The following is a 17,775-nucleotide window of genomic DNA, read 5'->3' as shown; positions in this document are numbered from 1 at the left end:
AAGTATGTTGATGACATGACATGTGATGCATAAGTTTATGCATATGTTCATGTTGACGTGTTGCAAGTATTCATGATGAATATTGCAATAACTTGAATTCAGTTTGAATTCAAGGTTCTATCAATATGGCATATTGATAGGGGGAGTTTGTTTAGACTCCGGGAGTTAAGTTTAACTCCGTCATCAAGTGGTTGTCATCATCAAAAAGGGGGAGATTGTTGAATCTCGTATTTTGATGATGAAACTACTTGATATATGTTTATGATTTAATCTGCGTTTTGAGTGACGCAGGATGCTTCGATCAGGATGAGACAATTAAAGCAGGAAAATCATGTTGTGCCGAAGGAACATGTCAGAAGATTGGACGTCGGGCCGGTGGATCGGTCGACGTATCGACAGAAGGCTTCGGGCCGTGAACTCGGGCATCGGGCCAAGAAGAGCGGGTATTGTTCCAAGGATATCGGAGTTGCGGAGTCAACTGGCCGATTGGGCAATAGGCTGTAGGAGAGGACGATGCGTCGAAGAATCGGACGAAGCGTCGAGGGACCAATGACATGTCGGACAACTTGGTTAATTGCTTAGGATTAATTGTCTCGATCAAAGTTTTGTTTTGTTGTGCAGGATTAACTACGATGAGAGTAAGACAAGCAGCAGGTGTTGCGCCGGAGTCAAGATCATGATCACGTTGGGAGTTCGAGAGTTCGACGGAAGTTCGGACGGTCGTCGGAGGTTCAGCGAGAACAGATCCGAGAAGTCCAGAAGCTTGCCAAGCGAAGCTCGTCGGAACTCGCCAAGTGGATCGTCGCAAAGTCCAGGAGTATGCCGGATGTCCGCAGAAGGATCACCGAGGGTTTATCGGATGATCGACGGAAGTTGGCCGGAAACTCGCCGGAAGAAGCGATTGACGCATCGGAGCAAAGCTGCAGAAGTTGTCTTAGAGTTAATCGTAGTTAGCATGATGATTAAGCATGAAAATGGGAGGTGAACCCATTAGCTTAATCTTGGGGCAATTGGGCCCCTGAAAAGATTCAAATTGGGCCGAATGGAGTGAACCATTCGGACCTTGATTGCACCAGGCGGTGCAACCGCCCCAGCCTGGAGGTGCAACCGCCAGGGCTGTAAGGTTGGGCGGTGCAACCGCCCCAGCCTGGAGGTGCAACCGCCAGGGCTGTGAGGTTGGGCGGTGCAACCGCCCCAGCCAGGAGGTGTAACCGCCAGGGGTGCGAGGCTGGGAGGTGCAACCGCCCCAGCCAAGAGGTTGCACCGCCAGAGCTCAAGTTTCGAGCTCTGCCAGGCGATGCAACCACCGAGCTCAGTCTTCGAGCTCTGGCAGAGAGGTGCATCAGCCTGAGCTCAGTCTCGAGCTCTGCCAGGTGATGCATTCACCAAGCTCAGTCTTCGAGCTCTGGCAGAGAGGTGCATCAGCCTGAGCTCAGTTTCGAGCTCTGCCAGGTGATGCAACCACCGAGCTCAGATTTCGAGCTCTGCCAGGTGATGCAACCACCAAGCTCAGTCTTCGAGCTCTGCCAGGTGATGCAACCATCGAGCTCAGTCTTCGAGCTCTGGCAGAGAGGAGCAATCGCCTGAGCTCAGTCTTCGAGCTCTGCCAGGCGGTGCCACCTCTCCAGTCAAGAGGTGCAACCGCCTGATCCCAGAATTCTGGGATTTGATCGATTTGATCGTTTTGAGCTCGAATTTTGAATTGGGTTGGGGCCTATAAATACCCCACCCATTCAGCACTGAAAAGATACAGACCTACACCGAAATCTTGATCTTTTCTGTGATTCTAAGAGCTCAAAAGTGTTGTAAAGCCTTTAAGTCTCCTCCTTCTGTTCTTCAAGTTTTCAGTTGTAAAGTGAGGAGAGAAAGGTTTGTAAAGGTTGTCTCCTGAGCCTGTCAAAAGGAGAGAAATTGTAAAAGGGCAGTTTGGCCTTCGCCCATTGAAGGAAGGCACATAGTTGACGTCGGCAACCTCATCGGTGGAGGAAGCCAAAAGTGGAGTAGGTCAAGGCTGACCGAACCACTCTAAATCTCTGGTTTGCGTTTATTTTCGAGCACTTTATCATTACTGCAAACCTCCCTCATTACTACTGCTCTCTGCGCTTTCACGAACAAGTTCTAAGTGCTGTTCTTCCGAATCTGCATTCAGACGTAAATTCGTATTTTCATACATTACTGTTTACGTTTACGTTTGATTCTGCAGAACTGTCTTCCGTGCTTTTACGAATGAGCTTCTTTGCAGTTTACACTTACATTTTGATCCTATTGATAACTGCAAACTTTCCTCTACGATTTTACGAACGAGTTTCAGCATTTAAACGTAAAACTGCATTCAGACGTAAATCGGCTTTCCTCGCTCAATCATCAGATCTCAGTTCACGTTTACGTCTTGATTTCAACTGCATACTGCCTTCTGCGAGTATACAAACAAGTTTCAAAGTTTAGACGTAAATCTGCGTCTAGACGTAAAACTGCGTTTAGACGTAAATCTGCGTTTAGACGTAAATCTGAGTTTAAGACGTAAATCTGAGTTTAGACGTAAATCTGCGTTTAGACGTAAAACTGCGTTTAGACGTAAAACTGCGTTTAGACGTAAATCTGCGTTTAGACGTAAATCTGCGTTTAGACGTAAATCTGCGTTTAGACGTAAAACAGCGTTTAGACGTAAATCTGAGTTTAGACGTAAACTGCGCTTAGACGCAAAACTGCGCTTAGACGCAATCTGCGCTTAGACGCAAACTGCACTTAGATACAAACTGAGAATTTGCTTTTGCATCATAACAGTTTTTGAACGAACGCAGCTTTTGGTTTTTAATCATTGTAAGATTTCCGCTGCACTAATTCACCCCCCCCTCTTAGTGCTCTCGATCCTAACAGGGACCACAATTCGAGTTCATCCCACAAGGATCAGAATGCAATGGAGATGTCACCAGGAGGCGACATGGTGCAGCGGATCGTGATGGAACAGTTCGTGGTAATGCGATACACACGACATTGTCCCATGAGGGACTAGATCATATGGAGGTATGATCGGGAGCTACTGGAAACTCCACTTCGGTGAACAACATGACGACAAGAAGGGCTATGGATTCAAGGAGTGAAGGCCATGGTACCGTAGAGGCGGGTCTTCCGTGCGTGCATCGAATTTTACATCGGATGAAAACCTTGGTCATCAGCATATGGGGGCTGGGTTCCACCAAGGGAAAAGTTCGAATGCAAGTACTAGTGAGTTCCATGGGAGGGACTTGATCATATAGAAGTATGATCAAAGCAGCTGGAGAGTTGGACCGCTCCAGAGCTCATATTCGCTTAAGGGAGCCCGGCAAGTTAGAGGACAAGGTCGAGTAAGCGAATGTTGCTGCCAAGGAAGCTAAGGAGAACAGAATCGGTGCAAACCCTACAACGTGATGGCAGAGGCCATGCATGGGAGTTGCAGTCTGTCTTTCCATCGACCAAACAGACTGCTTGGAGAATACAGAGGTGTTGAAGCAGGGGGTCGAAAGGGGCGAAGAAGCGACGACGAGTCCAGAGGGACTTAGCTACCCAAAATCAAGCATCAGTTAGAGTGGAGGTGGACTCAGAGGAGTGCCACGGAGACATATCTACTGATCATGAAGAAAAGGGATGCAGATGCGAGGCGACAGATAGTAGGGCCATAGGCATGGCAACGCCATGGTACCGTAGAGGCGGGACTTCCGTGAAAGTCATTGATCCCTTACTCTCATGGAGGGAGAGCGCTTGGTCGTGAAAGGGGCCGAAGAGGTGGAGCATGCAGAGGCAATCTCCATGTACCGAGACAAGGCTGAAGGGCAGAAGCCGAGGAACTTTGTAAGATCGGTGTCAATGAGCTTCTCATCAAGATAGCCGAAAGTAAAGAACTTCGGGTCATGCAAGAGTGCACGACCAAGGAACGAAGCAAGCAGTACGCGGTGCTGTACCTTCGCTACTCAAGGGAGTAGGTAGCAGGGTTGATGGAGAAGACGGTACAATCCCAGAGGCGACCACATCTATTAGAGAATTACTCCAAGTTGGGGTGAAAACTTCCTGCATTCCAGAAGTTCGATGGCATTGAGAAGGTGAATCACAGTAGCTAACTCAACACAAGGAGTGCAAATACTTCAAGTGCTTCAGAAGTGTGAGCAAAGAGCAGGCGAAGGCCAGTAACCAGCTCGATGCATGGAGTACAACCTCGAGGAGGCGGGCGAAGTCAAGTAACCTTTGCCTTCTCAACTTTTAAGAGAATGGGCGAAACCGAGTACCACAATTCTCTTATCTATCCAATAGAGGAGCTCTGCATATGTTCAAAGACCTTTCGAAGATAATGGAAGACAATAGTTGTTAAATCCTCACCAACGGTGATCAGTGTTACTTAGAGTAGATTGTCCGCTTCATTTCCCAATGAAATGCCAATCGAAAGCGGAAGTGATGCGAACCTACTTGGATGTGACAACTAAGTGAAAGAAGAGTCAATGGGCAAATTTTATGGAGGAAGGACCCAAAACTTTAGAAGTTTGTGAGACGATGCTCGTTAAAGCTCCAACAAGCATCCACCCAGTTCAAGCAGTATAAGGCATTTGAGAAACTGGCACAGTAAAGATAGTCTTTTCCTTCATCTGGAAGATCCACAAGAACCAACAGGGATTAACACAACTCAGCCAACCCCACACTAGAGTCAGAATCATTGGCGAGTTGAAGCAGCATGGCGGATCAAAGGTTCGACTACTCAGAAATAGTAGTGGAGAGCAGTTGGGAGCCAGGAGGCTCATTGCAACTGGAGCAGAAGATTGAAGACTCAGCAAAGGCGAGGAGTTGCAGTGTCGACAAAGGCTTCGACGAGGACATCGAAGGAATAAGTGGGGGAGAATGTCACGGCGAATCTACTTGGATGTGACAACTAAGTAAAAGAAGAGTCAATAGGCAAATTTTATGGAGGAAGGACCCAAAACTTCAGAAGTTTGTGAGACGATGCTCGTTAAAGCTCCAACAAGCATCCATCCAGTTCAAGCAGTACGAGGCATTTGAGAGACTAACGCAGTAAAGATAGTCTTTTCCTTCATATGGAAGATCCACATGAATCAACAGGGATCAACACAACTCAGCCAACCCCACACTAGAGTCAGAATCATTGGCGAGTTGAAGCAGCATGGCGGATCAAAGGTTCGACTACTCAGAAATAGCAGCGGAGAGCAGTTGGGAGCCAGGAGGCACATTGCAGCTGGAGTAGAAGATTGAAGACTCAGCAAAGGCGAGGAGTTGTAGTGTCGACAAAGGCTTCGACGAGGACGTCGAAGGAATAAGTGGGGGAGAATGTCACGGACAAACTTCGAAACAAGATGTTTGATGTAATGCTTATGTATGTCCGTGTCTTTGGGTATGTTCATACTTTGACTAGCATGTAGAGGGACAACCGAAGGCTTAATAGTCCCATTTTAGTTTGATCTATAATGGACCATTTTACCCTTTGTTGTGCAACTATTCAAAGCTTGTAAAGTCTGTTTGTAATTTGCTTTGGCTATGAAGTGTTTTCGGAAATGTTTGCTTGTGGATCCCGAATGAGGCATTTTCTCTAACCCATTCTCTCTTTTGTGGGTCCTAAGGGACATGGGAGGCTTCGGGGAGGTTGACTTTTGTGGACGGACATGCAAGCGTGCCGCACGACTTAGGCGAAACCAGCTAAGTCCGTGACAAAACGCAAGATACTACAGAAGTTTGGTGTTGCACTCCTTTTTGCGCCCCTAGCAGCCAAAAGATTTACTTAAAACTCTCTTTTAAGCTTTTCAATTTTTTCAGCATTATGGCCAACAATAAATATGTCATTAACATGTAGCAAGAGAATAATGAAATCATCATCTAAAAATATTTTCATAAACATACAATTATCAGACATGGTTCTAGGATGGGTGATGTTGAATCTCGTATTTTGATGATGAAACTACTTGATATATGTTTATGATTTAATCTGCATTTTGAGTGACGCAGGATGCTTCGATCAGGATGAGACAATTAAAGTAGGAAAATCATGTTGTGCCGGAGGAACATGTCAGAAGATTGGACGTCAGGCCGGTGGATCGGTCGACATATCGACAGAAGGCTTCGGGTCATGGACTCGGGTATCAGGCTAAGAAGAGCGGGTATTGTGCCAAGGATATCGGAGTTGCGGAGTCAATTGGCCGATTAGGCAATAGGCCGTAGGATAGGACGATGCGCCGAAGAATCGGACGAAGCGTCAAGGGACCAATGACATGCCGGACAACTTGGTTAATTGCTTAGGATTAATTGTCTCGATCGAAGTTTTGTTTTACATGTGCAGGATTAACTACGATGGAAGTAAGACATGCAGCAGGAGTTGCTCCGGAGTCAAGACAATGATCACGTTGAGAGTTCGAATGTTCGACGGAAGTTCGGACAATCGTCGGAGGTTCTGCGGGAACAAATCTGAGAAGTCCATGAGCTTGCCAAAGAAGCTCGTCGGAACTCGCCAAGTGAATCGTAGCAAGTCCAGGAGTTTGCCGGAAGTCCGTAGGAGCATCACCGAGGGTTCATCGGATGATCGACGGAAGTTCGCCGGAAGCTCGCCGGAAGAAGCGATTGACGCACCAGAGCAAGTTGTAGTAAATGTCTTAGGAAATATCATAGTTAGCACAATGATTAAGTTGGAAATGAGAGGTGATCCCATTAACTTAATCTTGGGGCAATTGGGCCCCTGAAAAACCCAAATTGGGCCGAATGGATCAATCCATTCGGACCCTGATTTCTGCCAGGCGGTTGAACCGCCCAAGCTAGGAGGTTGCATTGCCTAGGCTTGCTCAGTCTCCAAGCGAGACTAGGCGGTGCAACCACCCCAGCCAGGCAGTGGCACCACCTGGGCTCAGTCTCCGAGCGAGACTGGGCGGTGCAACCTCCCCTGACAGGAGGTGGCACCGCTTGAGCTCGGTCTTCGAGCTTTGGTAGGAGGTGCAACCGCCCCTGACAGAGGTGGCACCGCCCAGAGGCTCAGTCTTCAAGCTCTGCTAGGCGGTGCAACCGCCTCAGTCAAGAGGTGCAACCGCCAGATCCCGAAATTTCGGGAATTGACAGTTTTGAGCTCCAAATTCAAACTGGGTTGGGGCCTATAAATACCCCACCCTTTCAGCACTGAAAGGGCACCCAGAAACCACCGAAATTATGATTTTATTCTGTGATTTTTAGAGCTCAAAATTGTTGTAAAGGCCAAAAGTTCTTCTCCCTCTTTTCTTCCAAGTTCTGAGCTTTAAAGAGAGGAGAGAAAATTCTCTAAGGGTTGTCTCCTAAGCCCATCAAAAGGAGTGAAATTGTAAAAGAGTGGTTGGCCTTCGCCTATTGAAGGAAGGCCTCTAGTTGACGTCGGTGACCTCGTCGGTGGAGGAAGCCAAAAGTGGAGTAGGTCAAGATTGACCGAACTACTCTAAATCTCAGTTTGCATTTACTTTGAGCATATTATCTTTACTGCAAACCTCCTCAAAAGCTTACTGCTTTCTGCGCATATACGATCGGGTTTCAAGCTTTGCACTTTCCGAATCGGCATTTAGACGTAAATCAGTTTTAGCGTATGATCATCATATTTCAGTTTGCATTTATGCTTTGATTTCTATCATAACTGTAAACTGCCTTTATATCATTGCTTAAACTGCAGTTCACTTAATCAAGTGATTTATGAATCAACATTTAGACGTAAATCAGTATTTTCGTACGAATATCATATTTCAGTTTGCGCCTACTATCTGATTTGGATCATAACTGCAAACTACATTTATATCTTTGCTGCATCTCGCTTAAACAAAAGTTAAAGTGATTTACGAATCAACTTTCTTACCGAAATCACTTTTAACGAATGAACGCAGTTTTTATCGTAGAAGGTTTTCCGCTACACTAATTCACCCCCCCCCCTCTTAGTGCTCTTGATCCTAACAATTGGTATCAGAGCTCGGTATTTCTCATTTCGGATTTACACCCGAGAGAAATAGCTTTTCATGGCTTTCAAGAGGGCTTATCAGTTATTCGTCCACCGTTGTTTAACGGATTGGACTACACTTATTGGAAAACTCGAATGAGAGTTTTCTTGATTTATATGAATTTAGATTTATGGAATATCATTGAAAATGGTTTTCAACTTCCCTCTAAACCGATGAACGAATGGTCGGATTTGGAGAAGAAGTATTTTTCTTTAAACGCAAAGGCTATGAATGACTTATTCTGCGCTTTGGACAAAAATGAGTTCAATCATATTTCTACATGCGAAACGGCTTTTGATATTTGGCGAACACTTGAAATCACGCACGAGGGAACTAGTAGAGTCAAAAACTCGAAAGTTAACATTTTATTGCATGATTTTGAGCTTTTTCGAATGCAACAAGCGAGACTATAGGCGACATGTACACCCGTTTCACGGATGTCGTCAATAGTTTAAGAGCTCTTGGAAAATGTTTTCGGATTTTGAACTCGTAAACAAGATTTTGCGTTCTCTTTCTAAGAAGTGGGATTCAAAGGTAACTGCAATACAAGAAGCTAAAAACCTAAACAACTTACCATTTGAAGAACTAATTGGTTTGTTGATGACATATGAAATGGTGCACAATGCACATGATGAACATGATGAACAAAATCACCTTCCAAAGTATAGGAAGGATTTGGAACTCTATACAAATGAATACCACTTGAGCAATGACTCAAGTGATGAGGACAATGATGAACTTGAACTTCGAACACTAAATCTTAATAAGTTTATTAAACAAAAATCTTAAATAGACAATGAACTTGAATGAAAGGAGAGGCCAAAGAAGAGGAAGGCAACCAAGGATGAATCAAGAACTTCCAAAGGTGAAACGGCGAACTGGGCTTTGACGAGCTTCGACTACAAGGTAAGTAACTCAACTCTCTTGAATTATTTTGAAATTACTTGAAGTTTTTCATGAGTGCTTAATTTAGATAGTAGGAATAGGAAATAAAAAATTGTTTTTCAAAAATTATATCATGTTTTTCTTTTTAGCATCTTTGAAGAACTAAAAATTTGATCATGAAAAGTATATTGCTAAGGTTTCATGCATGTTATGTTTTGAAATGTTGAATGATGGATGATAGTTATATGATATGTGATAATGCTTAAGATTAATCCATGCATGTGTATTTTGATGTCATGCATGAGCTTTTGAAGTAAATGTTGATTTGAAACTCTCATTTTGGATTAACATGTTTTTGGTTTAATAATTTTTATGACATATTAAGATGACATTGTGCATGTACATCTATGTATGAATTTCTTGATAGTCTTTTGATGATAGATGTGATATCATGATGTTTTATTTTTTGATGTGTTTGGTCTTGACGGGTTTATGACGAAACTTATGTTTTGATTTTAAATGACGATACATGTTTTCACAAAAAACTTGAACACCCTCACATGAAATCAATTGTATGAAATGGAAATGGATTTTATATCCTATTGAGATTAATGAATTTATTTTATCAATCTTGTAAATGTCATGAAAAGAAACATGATGATTACTTAATATTTGATACTTGAAATTTCTTATGAAATGTGATCTTATTGAGATTTCTTATGCATGAAACAAATTGTTCTCCTTGCTATTTATTACCAAATGAATCATGATATCATTGCTATTATATCTCCTATGATTCATGTGTAGAGAAAGAATCTATAAATCATAATACAATGAGATTTCTTATGCAAAATTAAAGTGCTTTTATTATTCTTTGCTAAAGAAAATAATTATTAAAATCATGATCTTGATAATTATAACATGAAGTTCTTTATAAATCAAGATCATTCATTATGCTCCCTACATTTATCAAAAAAGAATTCTTCAAATGAAGTGTAACTTGTCTTTTGATTTCTCAGAATTCAATAAAGTGTCATATTGATATCTTGATACTTGGAATATTTTAAAATGTGATCTTGATAAGAATGTTTCAAGTTGCTCTTTGTGCTATATCTTTTCAAACGAATCATGAGCCTTGATATCATATATTTCATAATATAGAAATAACAAGATTTCTTTGCCTTGTATGTCTTGTGTGATGATTGTACATCAATTTGCTTTATTATGAATTATATGAATCTTGATCGTGAACTTGTTAAGAAGAATTTTAATGAACCATGAATCATATCTTTGGTATTCACATGTTCTAATATTTCATGATATGATTTTTATGCAATTCCTTGTATTCATGAAATGTTTATCTCATCACCTAATAATTCTTCTTGATATTCCTTATATGATGATATGAATACATGAAATTTGTTTTGATACAAATAAGAAGTTTCGATCATGCATGGTAGAATGTAATTTGACAAATTTGGTACCATCATGATGCAAAATAAATGATGATTGTGAATCATCCATTAATGATGATTGTATATTTTATGATTTGGCATGATGCATGCAATGATGAAATATTCATGAATTTGAAATGATGCATGCAATACTTATGACAATGATGTACATGATGTATTGCATATGATATGTCTCATGAATGCTTTAAATGATAAATGCTTAAAAATTTTAATGTTTGAGTATCATGTATGATATGCCCATTAATGATGATTGATTTATTTTTCGGTATCATGCATGAAAAATAAGGGTTTTGAAATTGTGTATGTTTTAATTTGAATATATAATGATGCACAAATAAAATTGATACTTACCTTTGTCATAATCTGAAAATTGAAAAAAGGGTCTTCCCTTCTTTTTGACAATGACAAAGGGGGAGCAAGAATTTCTAGTGTTGACATCATGAAAAGAGGCAAACTAGCTAGCTTACACAATTCAAGATGAAAGCAAAAATTACACTCCTCTAAAGAGAAGATGCAAATGTAACACTTGCCAAATTGTTTGCTTGCCTCATGTAAAACATTATCTCTTGCTAGTTTGGCATTTTGCTAGCTTGCACTTTGCAAAGAAAGCAAAAATGACACTTCTCAAAAGAAAAGAAAGAGCTTGTTATCTTGAACATCATAAGCTTGCCAAACAAAAATTGCAAAAGTGCTATCTTGCCTATCTCAAGAAGCAAAACTTGCAACTTGCACATTGCAATAGGAAGCAAGAATCATAAGCTTACACAAGAAAGCTATCTTGCATTTGCTTTCGAAATTTTTGCTAGCTTGTATGTAGTAAAACTTGCATATCGTAAAAATTGCTAGCTTGTAGTATAAAGAGAAGCAAATAGTTGCTATCTCAAGAAAATTAAACATGTTAAACTTACACCTTGCAATGGAAGCAAAATTGCGAGCTCAAACATTGCAAAGGAAGCAAAAATTTGCTAGCTTGCAACTTGCATATTTCAAGAAGCAAGAGTTGCCTTCTTGAACATCTCTAAATTGCTAGCTTGTAAGTTCTAAAATGTTGTAACATTGCTAGCTTGCATGTTCTAAAAGTGCTATCTTGTATGCTGTAAAACTTGCATATCTAAAACTTGATAGCTTGAATGTTCTAAGCATGATGTAACATTTGCTAAATTTTTTAACTTCAAAACTGCATGATGATAAAACTTGATATTATGTTTTTCATGCAATAAGTTAAACTAATATTCCAAACACAAGAATAGTTGGACTTTTCCTTTTTGTTGATGACAAAGGGAGAGAAGTATGATGTTATGCATAAGTTTATGCATAAGTTCATGATGACATGTTGCAAGTATTCATGATGAATATTACAATGACTTGAATTCAGTTTTAATTCAAGGTTCTATCAATATGGCATATTGATAGGGGGAGTTTGTTTAAACTCCGGGAGTTAAGTTTAACTCCATCATCAAGTGGTTGTCATCATCAAAAAGGGGGAGATTGTTGAATCTCGTATTTTGATGATGAAACTACTTAATATATATTTATGATTTAATCTGCGTTTTGTGTGACACAGGATGCTTCGATCAGGATGAGACAATTAAAGTAGAAAAATCATGTTGTGCCGGAGGAACATGTCAGAAGATTGGACGTCAGGCCGGTGGATCGGTCGACGTATCGACAGAAGGCTTCGGGTCGTGGACTCGGGCATCGGGCCAAGAAGAGCGGGTATTGTGCCAAGGATATCAGAGTTACGGAGTCAACTGGCCGATTGGGCAATAGGCCGCAGGAGAGGACGATGCGCCGAAGAATCGGACGAAGCGTCAAGGGACCAATGACAAGCCGGACAACTTGGTTAATTGCTTAGGATTAATTGTCTTGATCAAAGTTTTGTTTTACATGTGAAGGATTAACTACGATGGAAGTAAAACATGCAGCAGGAGTTGCTCCGGAGTCAAGACAATGATCACGTTGGGAGTTCGAGAGTTCGATGGAAGTTCGGACAATCATCGGAGGTTCTACGGCAACAAATCCGAGAAGTCCATGAGCTTGCCAAAGAAGCTCGTCGGAACTCACCAAGTGGATCGTCACAAGTCCAGGAGTTTGCCGGAAGTCCGCAGGAGCATCACCGAGGGTTCATCGGATGATCGACGGAAGTTCGCCGGAAGCTCATCGGAAGAAGCGATTGACGCACCGGAGCAAGTTGCAGTAAATGTCTTAGGAAATATCATAGTTAGCACAATGATTAAGTTAGAAATGGGAGGTGATCCCATTAACTTAATCTTGGGGCAATTGGGCCCCTGAAAAACCCAAATTGGGCCGAATGGATCAACCCATTCGGACCCTGATTTCTGCCAGGCGGTTGAACCGCCCAAGCCAGGAGGTTGCACCGCTTGTGCTCAGTCTCCGAGCGAGACTGGGTGGTGCAACCGCCCCAGCCAGGCGGTGGCACCGCCTGGGCTCAGTCTCCGAGCGAGATTGGGTGGTGCAACCTCCCTTGATAGGAGGTGGCACCGCCTGAGCTCGGTCTTCGAGCTCTAGCAGGAGGTGCAACCACCCCTAACAAAGGTGGCACCACCCAGAGGCTCAATCTTCGAGCTCTGCTAGGCGGTGCAACCGCCTCAGTCAGGAGGTGCAACCACCAGATCCCGGAATTTCGGGAATTGACAGTTTTGAGCTCCAAATTCAAACTGGGTTGGGGCCTATAAATACCCCACCCTTTCAGCACTGAAAGGGCACCTAGAAACCACCGAAATTCTGATTTTATTCTGTGATTTTTAGAGCTCAAACTTGTTGTAAAGGACAAAAGTTCTTCTCCCTCTTTTCTTCCAAGTTTTGAGCTTTAAAGAGAGGAGAGAAAATTCTGTAAGGGTTGTCTCCTAAGCCCGTCAAAAGGAGTGAAACTGTAAAAGGGTGGTTCGCCTTCGCCTATTGAAGGAAGGCCTCTAGTTGACGTCGGTGACCTCGTCGGTGGAGGAAGCCAAAAGTGGAGCAGGTCAAGATTGACCGAACCACTCTAAATCTCGGTTTGCATTTACTTTGAGCACATTATCTTTACTGCAAACCTCCTCAAAAGCTTACTACTTTCTGCGCATATACGATCGGGTTTCAAGCTTTGCACTTTCCGAATCAGCGTTTAGGCGTAAATCAGTTTTAGCGTACGATCATCATATTTCAATTTGTGTTTACTCTTTGATTTCTATCATAACTGCAAACTGCCTTTATTTCCTTGCTTAAACTTCAGTTCGCTTAATAAAGTGATTTACGAATCAGCATTTAGACGTAAATCAGTTTTTTTATATGAATATCAAATTTTAGTTTGCGCCTACTATCTGATTTGGATCATAACTGCAAACTGCATTTATATCTTTGCTGCATCTCGCTTAAATAAAAGTTAAAGTGATTTACGAATCAACTTTCTTACTGAAATCACTTTCAACGAACGAACATAGTTTTTATCATAGAAGGTTTTCCGCTACACTAATTCACCCCCCTCTTAGTGCTCTTGATCCTAACATGTGACCCCCTGGGAAGTCCTCGTGTTGCACTCCTTTTTGTGCCCCGAGCAGCCAAAACCTCTCCCGTCGACCTCCAAGGCGATGGTTTTGGGCCTCGGAATTTGTCGTGACCACTACGCTGTCAGTCTCGTGGGGCTCGGAGAGAGCTTTTCGGAATGGGGCCGCAATAGCGATTCCGAGTTCGTTCGAGAAAGTCCCGATGGTTTCGGCATGCGCTTGCCGTGTCCGGTACGCAGTCGGCCTTGTGAGCATCGGAGAGATCCGACAATGGCGATTCTGAGATCGTTCGAGAGGTTTTGGGGCACGCAATGGGCTTCGGTCGTCGATACGCTGTCCGCGATGTGCATAAAGGCGAGGGACGACCCACACAAAATGATTGTGATCATACTAGCACTAAAGCACCGGATCCCATAAGAACTCCGAAGTTAAGTGTGCTTGGGTGAGAGTAGTACTAGGATGGGTGACCCCCTAGGAAGTCCTCGTGTTGCACTCCATTTTGTGCCCCTGTTTTTGGGCCTTGGAATTTACTGTGACCACTACGCAGTCAGTCTCGTGGGGCTCGGAGAGAGCTTTCCGAAATGGGGCCGCAATAGCGATTCTGAGTTCGTTCGAGAAAGTATCGTGTTGCACTCCTTTTTGCGCCCCAAGCGGCCAAAAGACTTACTTAAAACTCTCTTTTAAGCTTTTCAATTTTTCCAGCATTATGGCCAACAATAAATATGTCATTAACATATAGCAGGAGAATAATGAAATCATCATCTAAATATTTCTTCATAAACATACAATGATCAGACATGGTTCTAGGATGGGTGACCCCCTGGGAAGTCCTCGTTTTGCACACCTTTTTGCGCCCCGAGTGGCCAAAACCTCTCTCGTCGACCTCCGAGGCGATGGTTTTGGGCCTCGGAATTTGCCGTGACCGCTACGCAGTCAGTCTCGTGGGGCTCGAATAGAGCTTTACGGAATGGGGCCGTAATAGCGATTCCGAGTTCGTTTGAGAAAGTCTCGTGTTGCACTCCTTTTTGCGCCCCTAGCGGCCAAAAGGCTTACTTAAAACTCTCTTTTAAGCTTTTCAATTTTTCCAGCATTATGGCCAACAATAAATATGTCATTCACATATAGTAGGAGAATAATGAAATCATCATCTAAAAATTTCTTCATAAACATACAATGATAAGACATGGTTCTAGGATGGGTGACCCCTTGGGAAGTCCTCGTGTTGCACTCCTTTTTGCGCTCCGAGCGGCCAAAAGACTTACATAAAACTCTCTTTTAAGCTTTTCAATTTTTCCAGCAGTATGGCCAACAATAAATATGTCTTTAACATATAGTAGGATATTAAAGAAATCATCATCTAAAAATTTCTTCATAAACATACAATGATCAGACATGGTTCTAGGAAGGGTGACCCCTTGGGAAGTCCTCGTGTTGCACTCCTTTTTGCGCCCCGAGCGGCCAAAACCACTCTTGTCGACCTCCGAGGCGATGGTTTTGGGCCTCAGAATTTGCCATGACCGCTACGCAGTCAGTCTAGTGGGGCTCGAAGAGTGCTTTCCGGAATGGGGCCGCAATAGCGATTCCGAGTTCATTCGAGAAAGTCTCGTGTTGCACTCCTTTTTGCGCCCCGAGCAGCCAAAAGACATACTTAAAACTCTCTTTTAAGCTTTTCAATTTTTCCAGCATTATGGCAACAATAAATATGTCATTAACATATAGCAGGAGAATAATGAAATAATCATCTAAAAATTTCTTCATAAACATACAATGATCAGACATGGTTCTAGGATGGGTGACCCCCTGGGAAGTCCTCGTGTTGCACACTTTTTTACGCCCCGAGCGGCCAAAACCTCTCTTGTCGACCTCCGAGGCGATGGTTTTGGGCCTCGGAATTTGTCATGACCACTACGTAGTCAGTCTCCTGGGGCTCGAAGAGAGATTTACGGAATGGGGCCGCAATAGCGATTCCGAGTTCATTCGAGAAAGTCTCGTGTTGCACTCCTTTTTGCACCCCGAGCGGCCAAAAGACTTACTTAAAACTCTCTTTTAACCTTTTTAATTTTTCCAGCATTATGGCCAACAATAAATGTGTCATTAACATATAGCAGGAGAATAATGAAATCATCATCTAAAAATTTCTTCATAAACATATAATGATCAGACATGGTTCGAGGATGGGTGATCCCCTGGGAAGTCCTCGTGTTGCACACCTTTTTGCGCCCCGAGTAGCCAAAACCTCTCTCGACGACCTCCGAGGCGATGGTTTTGTGCCTCAGAATTTCTTGTGACCACTACGCAGTCAGTCTCGTGGGGCTCGAAGAGAGCTTTACGGAATGGGGCCACAATAGCGATTCTGAGTTCGTTCGAGAAAGTCTCGTGCTGCACTCCTTTTTGCGCCCCGAGCGGCCAAAAGACTTACTTAAAACTCTCTTTTAAGCTTTTCATTTTTTCCAGCATTATGGCAACAATAAATTTGTCATTAACATATAGCAGGAGAATAATGAAATCATCATCTAAAAATTTATTCATAAACATACAATGATCAGACATGGTTCTAGGATGGGTGACCCCCTGTTGCCCTCCTTTTTGTGCCCCGAGCGGCCAAAACCTCTCCCGTCGACCTCCAAGGTGTTGGTTTTGGGCCTCTGAATTTGCCGTGACCGCTAAGCAGTCAGTCTCGTGGGGCTCGGAGAGAGCTTTCCGGAATGGGGCTGCAATAGCGATTCCGAGTTCGTTCGAGAAAGTCCCGATAGTTTCGGCGCGCGCTTGCCGTGTCCGGTACGCGGTCGGCCTCCTGGGCATCGGAGAGATCCGACAATGGCGATTCCGAGATCGTTCGAGAGTACAAAGGCGAGGGACGACGCACACAAAACTATTGCGATCATACCAGCACTAAAGCACCGGATCCCATTAGAACTCCGAAGTTAAGCGTACTTGAGCGAGAGTAGTACTAGGATGGGTGACCCCTTGGGAAGTCCTCGTGTTGCACTCCTTTTTGTGCCCCGAGTGGCCAAAAGACTTACTTAAAACTCTCATTTAACCTTTTCAATTTTTCCAGCATTATGGCCAACAATAAATGTGTCATTAACATATAGCAGGAGAATAATGAAATCATCATCTAAAAATTTCATCATAAACATACAATGCTTAGACATGGTTCTAGGATGGGTGACCCCCTGTTGCACTCCTTTTTGCGCCCCGAGTGGCCAAAACCTCTCTCGTCGACCTCCGAGGCGATGGTTTTGGGCCTCGGAATTTGTCGTGACCGCTATGCAGTCACTCTCGTGGGGCTCGGAGAGAGCTTTCCAGAATGGGGCCGCAATAGCGATTCCGAGTTCGTTCGAGAAAGTCCCGATGGTTTCGGCGCGCGCTTGCCGTGTCCGGTACGCGGTCGGCCTCGTGGGCATCGGAGAGATCCGACAATGGCGATTCCGAGATCATTCGAGAGTACAAAGGCGAGGGATGACGCACACAAAATGAGTGCGATCATACCAGCACTAAAGCACCGGATCCCATCAGAACTCCGAATTTAAGCGTGCTTGGGCGAGATTAGTACTAGGATGGTGACCCCCTGGGAAGTCCTCGTGTTGCACTCCTTTTTGCGCCCCGAGCGGCCAGAAGACTTACTTAAAACTCTCTTTTAAGCTTTTCAATTTTTCCAGCATTATGGCCAACAATAAATGTGTCATTAACATATAGCAGGAGATTAATGAAATCATCATCTAAAAATTTCTTCATAAACATACAATGATCAGACATGGTTCTAGGATGGGTGACCCCCTATTGTACTCCTTTTTGCGCCCCGAGCGGCCACAACCTCTCCCGTCGACCTTCGAGGCGATGGTTTTGGGCCTCCGAATTTGCCGTGACCGCTAAGTTGTCACTCTCGTGGGGCTCGGAGAGAGCTTTCCGGAATGGGGCCGCAATAGCGATTCCGAGTTC

General features: G+C 43.4%; 3 non-coding genes across 3 annotated transcripts; all 3 read left to right on the top strand.

The window, feature by feature from the left end:
• The first annotated feature begins 14,210 nt into the window (after positions 1-14,210).
• On the top strand, positions 14,211-14,329 carry LOC135621008 (5S ribosomal RNA). The gene has a single exon (XR_010490236.1). It is a non-coding gene; the product is annotated as a 5S ribosomal RNA (ribosomal RNA).
• Positions 14,330-16,706: 2,377 nt separating this feature from the next.
• LOC135620995 (5S ribosomal RNA) lies at positions 16,707-16,825 on the top strand. Its single transcript, XR_010490223.1, has one exon. It is a non-coding gene; the product is annotated as a 5S ribosomal RNA (ribosomal RNA).
• Positions 16,826-17,311: 486 nt separating this feature from the next.
• Positions 17,312-17,429, top strand: LOC135620893 (5S ribosomal RNA). Its single transcript, XR_010490122.1, has one exon. It is a non-coding gene; the product is annotated as a 5S ribosomal RNA (ribosomal RNA).
• The last annotated feature ends 346 nt before the right edge of the window (positions 17,430-17,775 follow it).

Source organism: Musa acuminata, chromosome BXJ2-8 (assembly GCF_036884655.1).
Source record: "Musa acuminata AAA Group cultivar baxijiao chromosome BXJ2-8, Cavendish_Baxijiao_AAA, whole genome shotgun sequence".
NCBI lineage: Eukaryota > Viridiplantae > Streptophyta > Magnoliopsida > Zingiberales > Musaceae > Musa > Musa acuminata.
The sequence above is the reverse complement of the archived record's forward strand: the minus strand, read 5'-3'. Positions and strand labels throughout refer to the sequence as shown.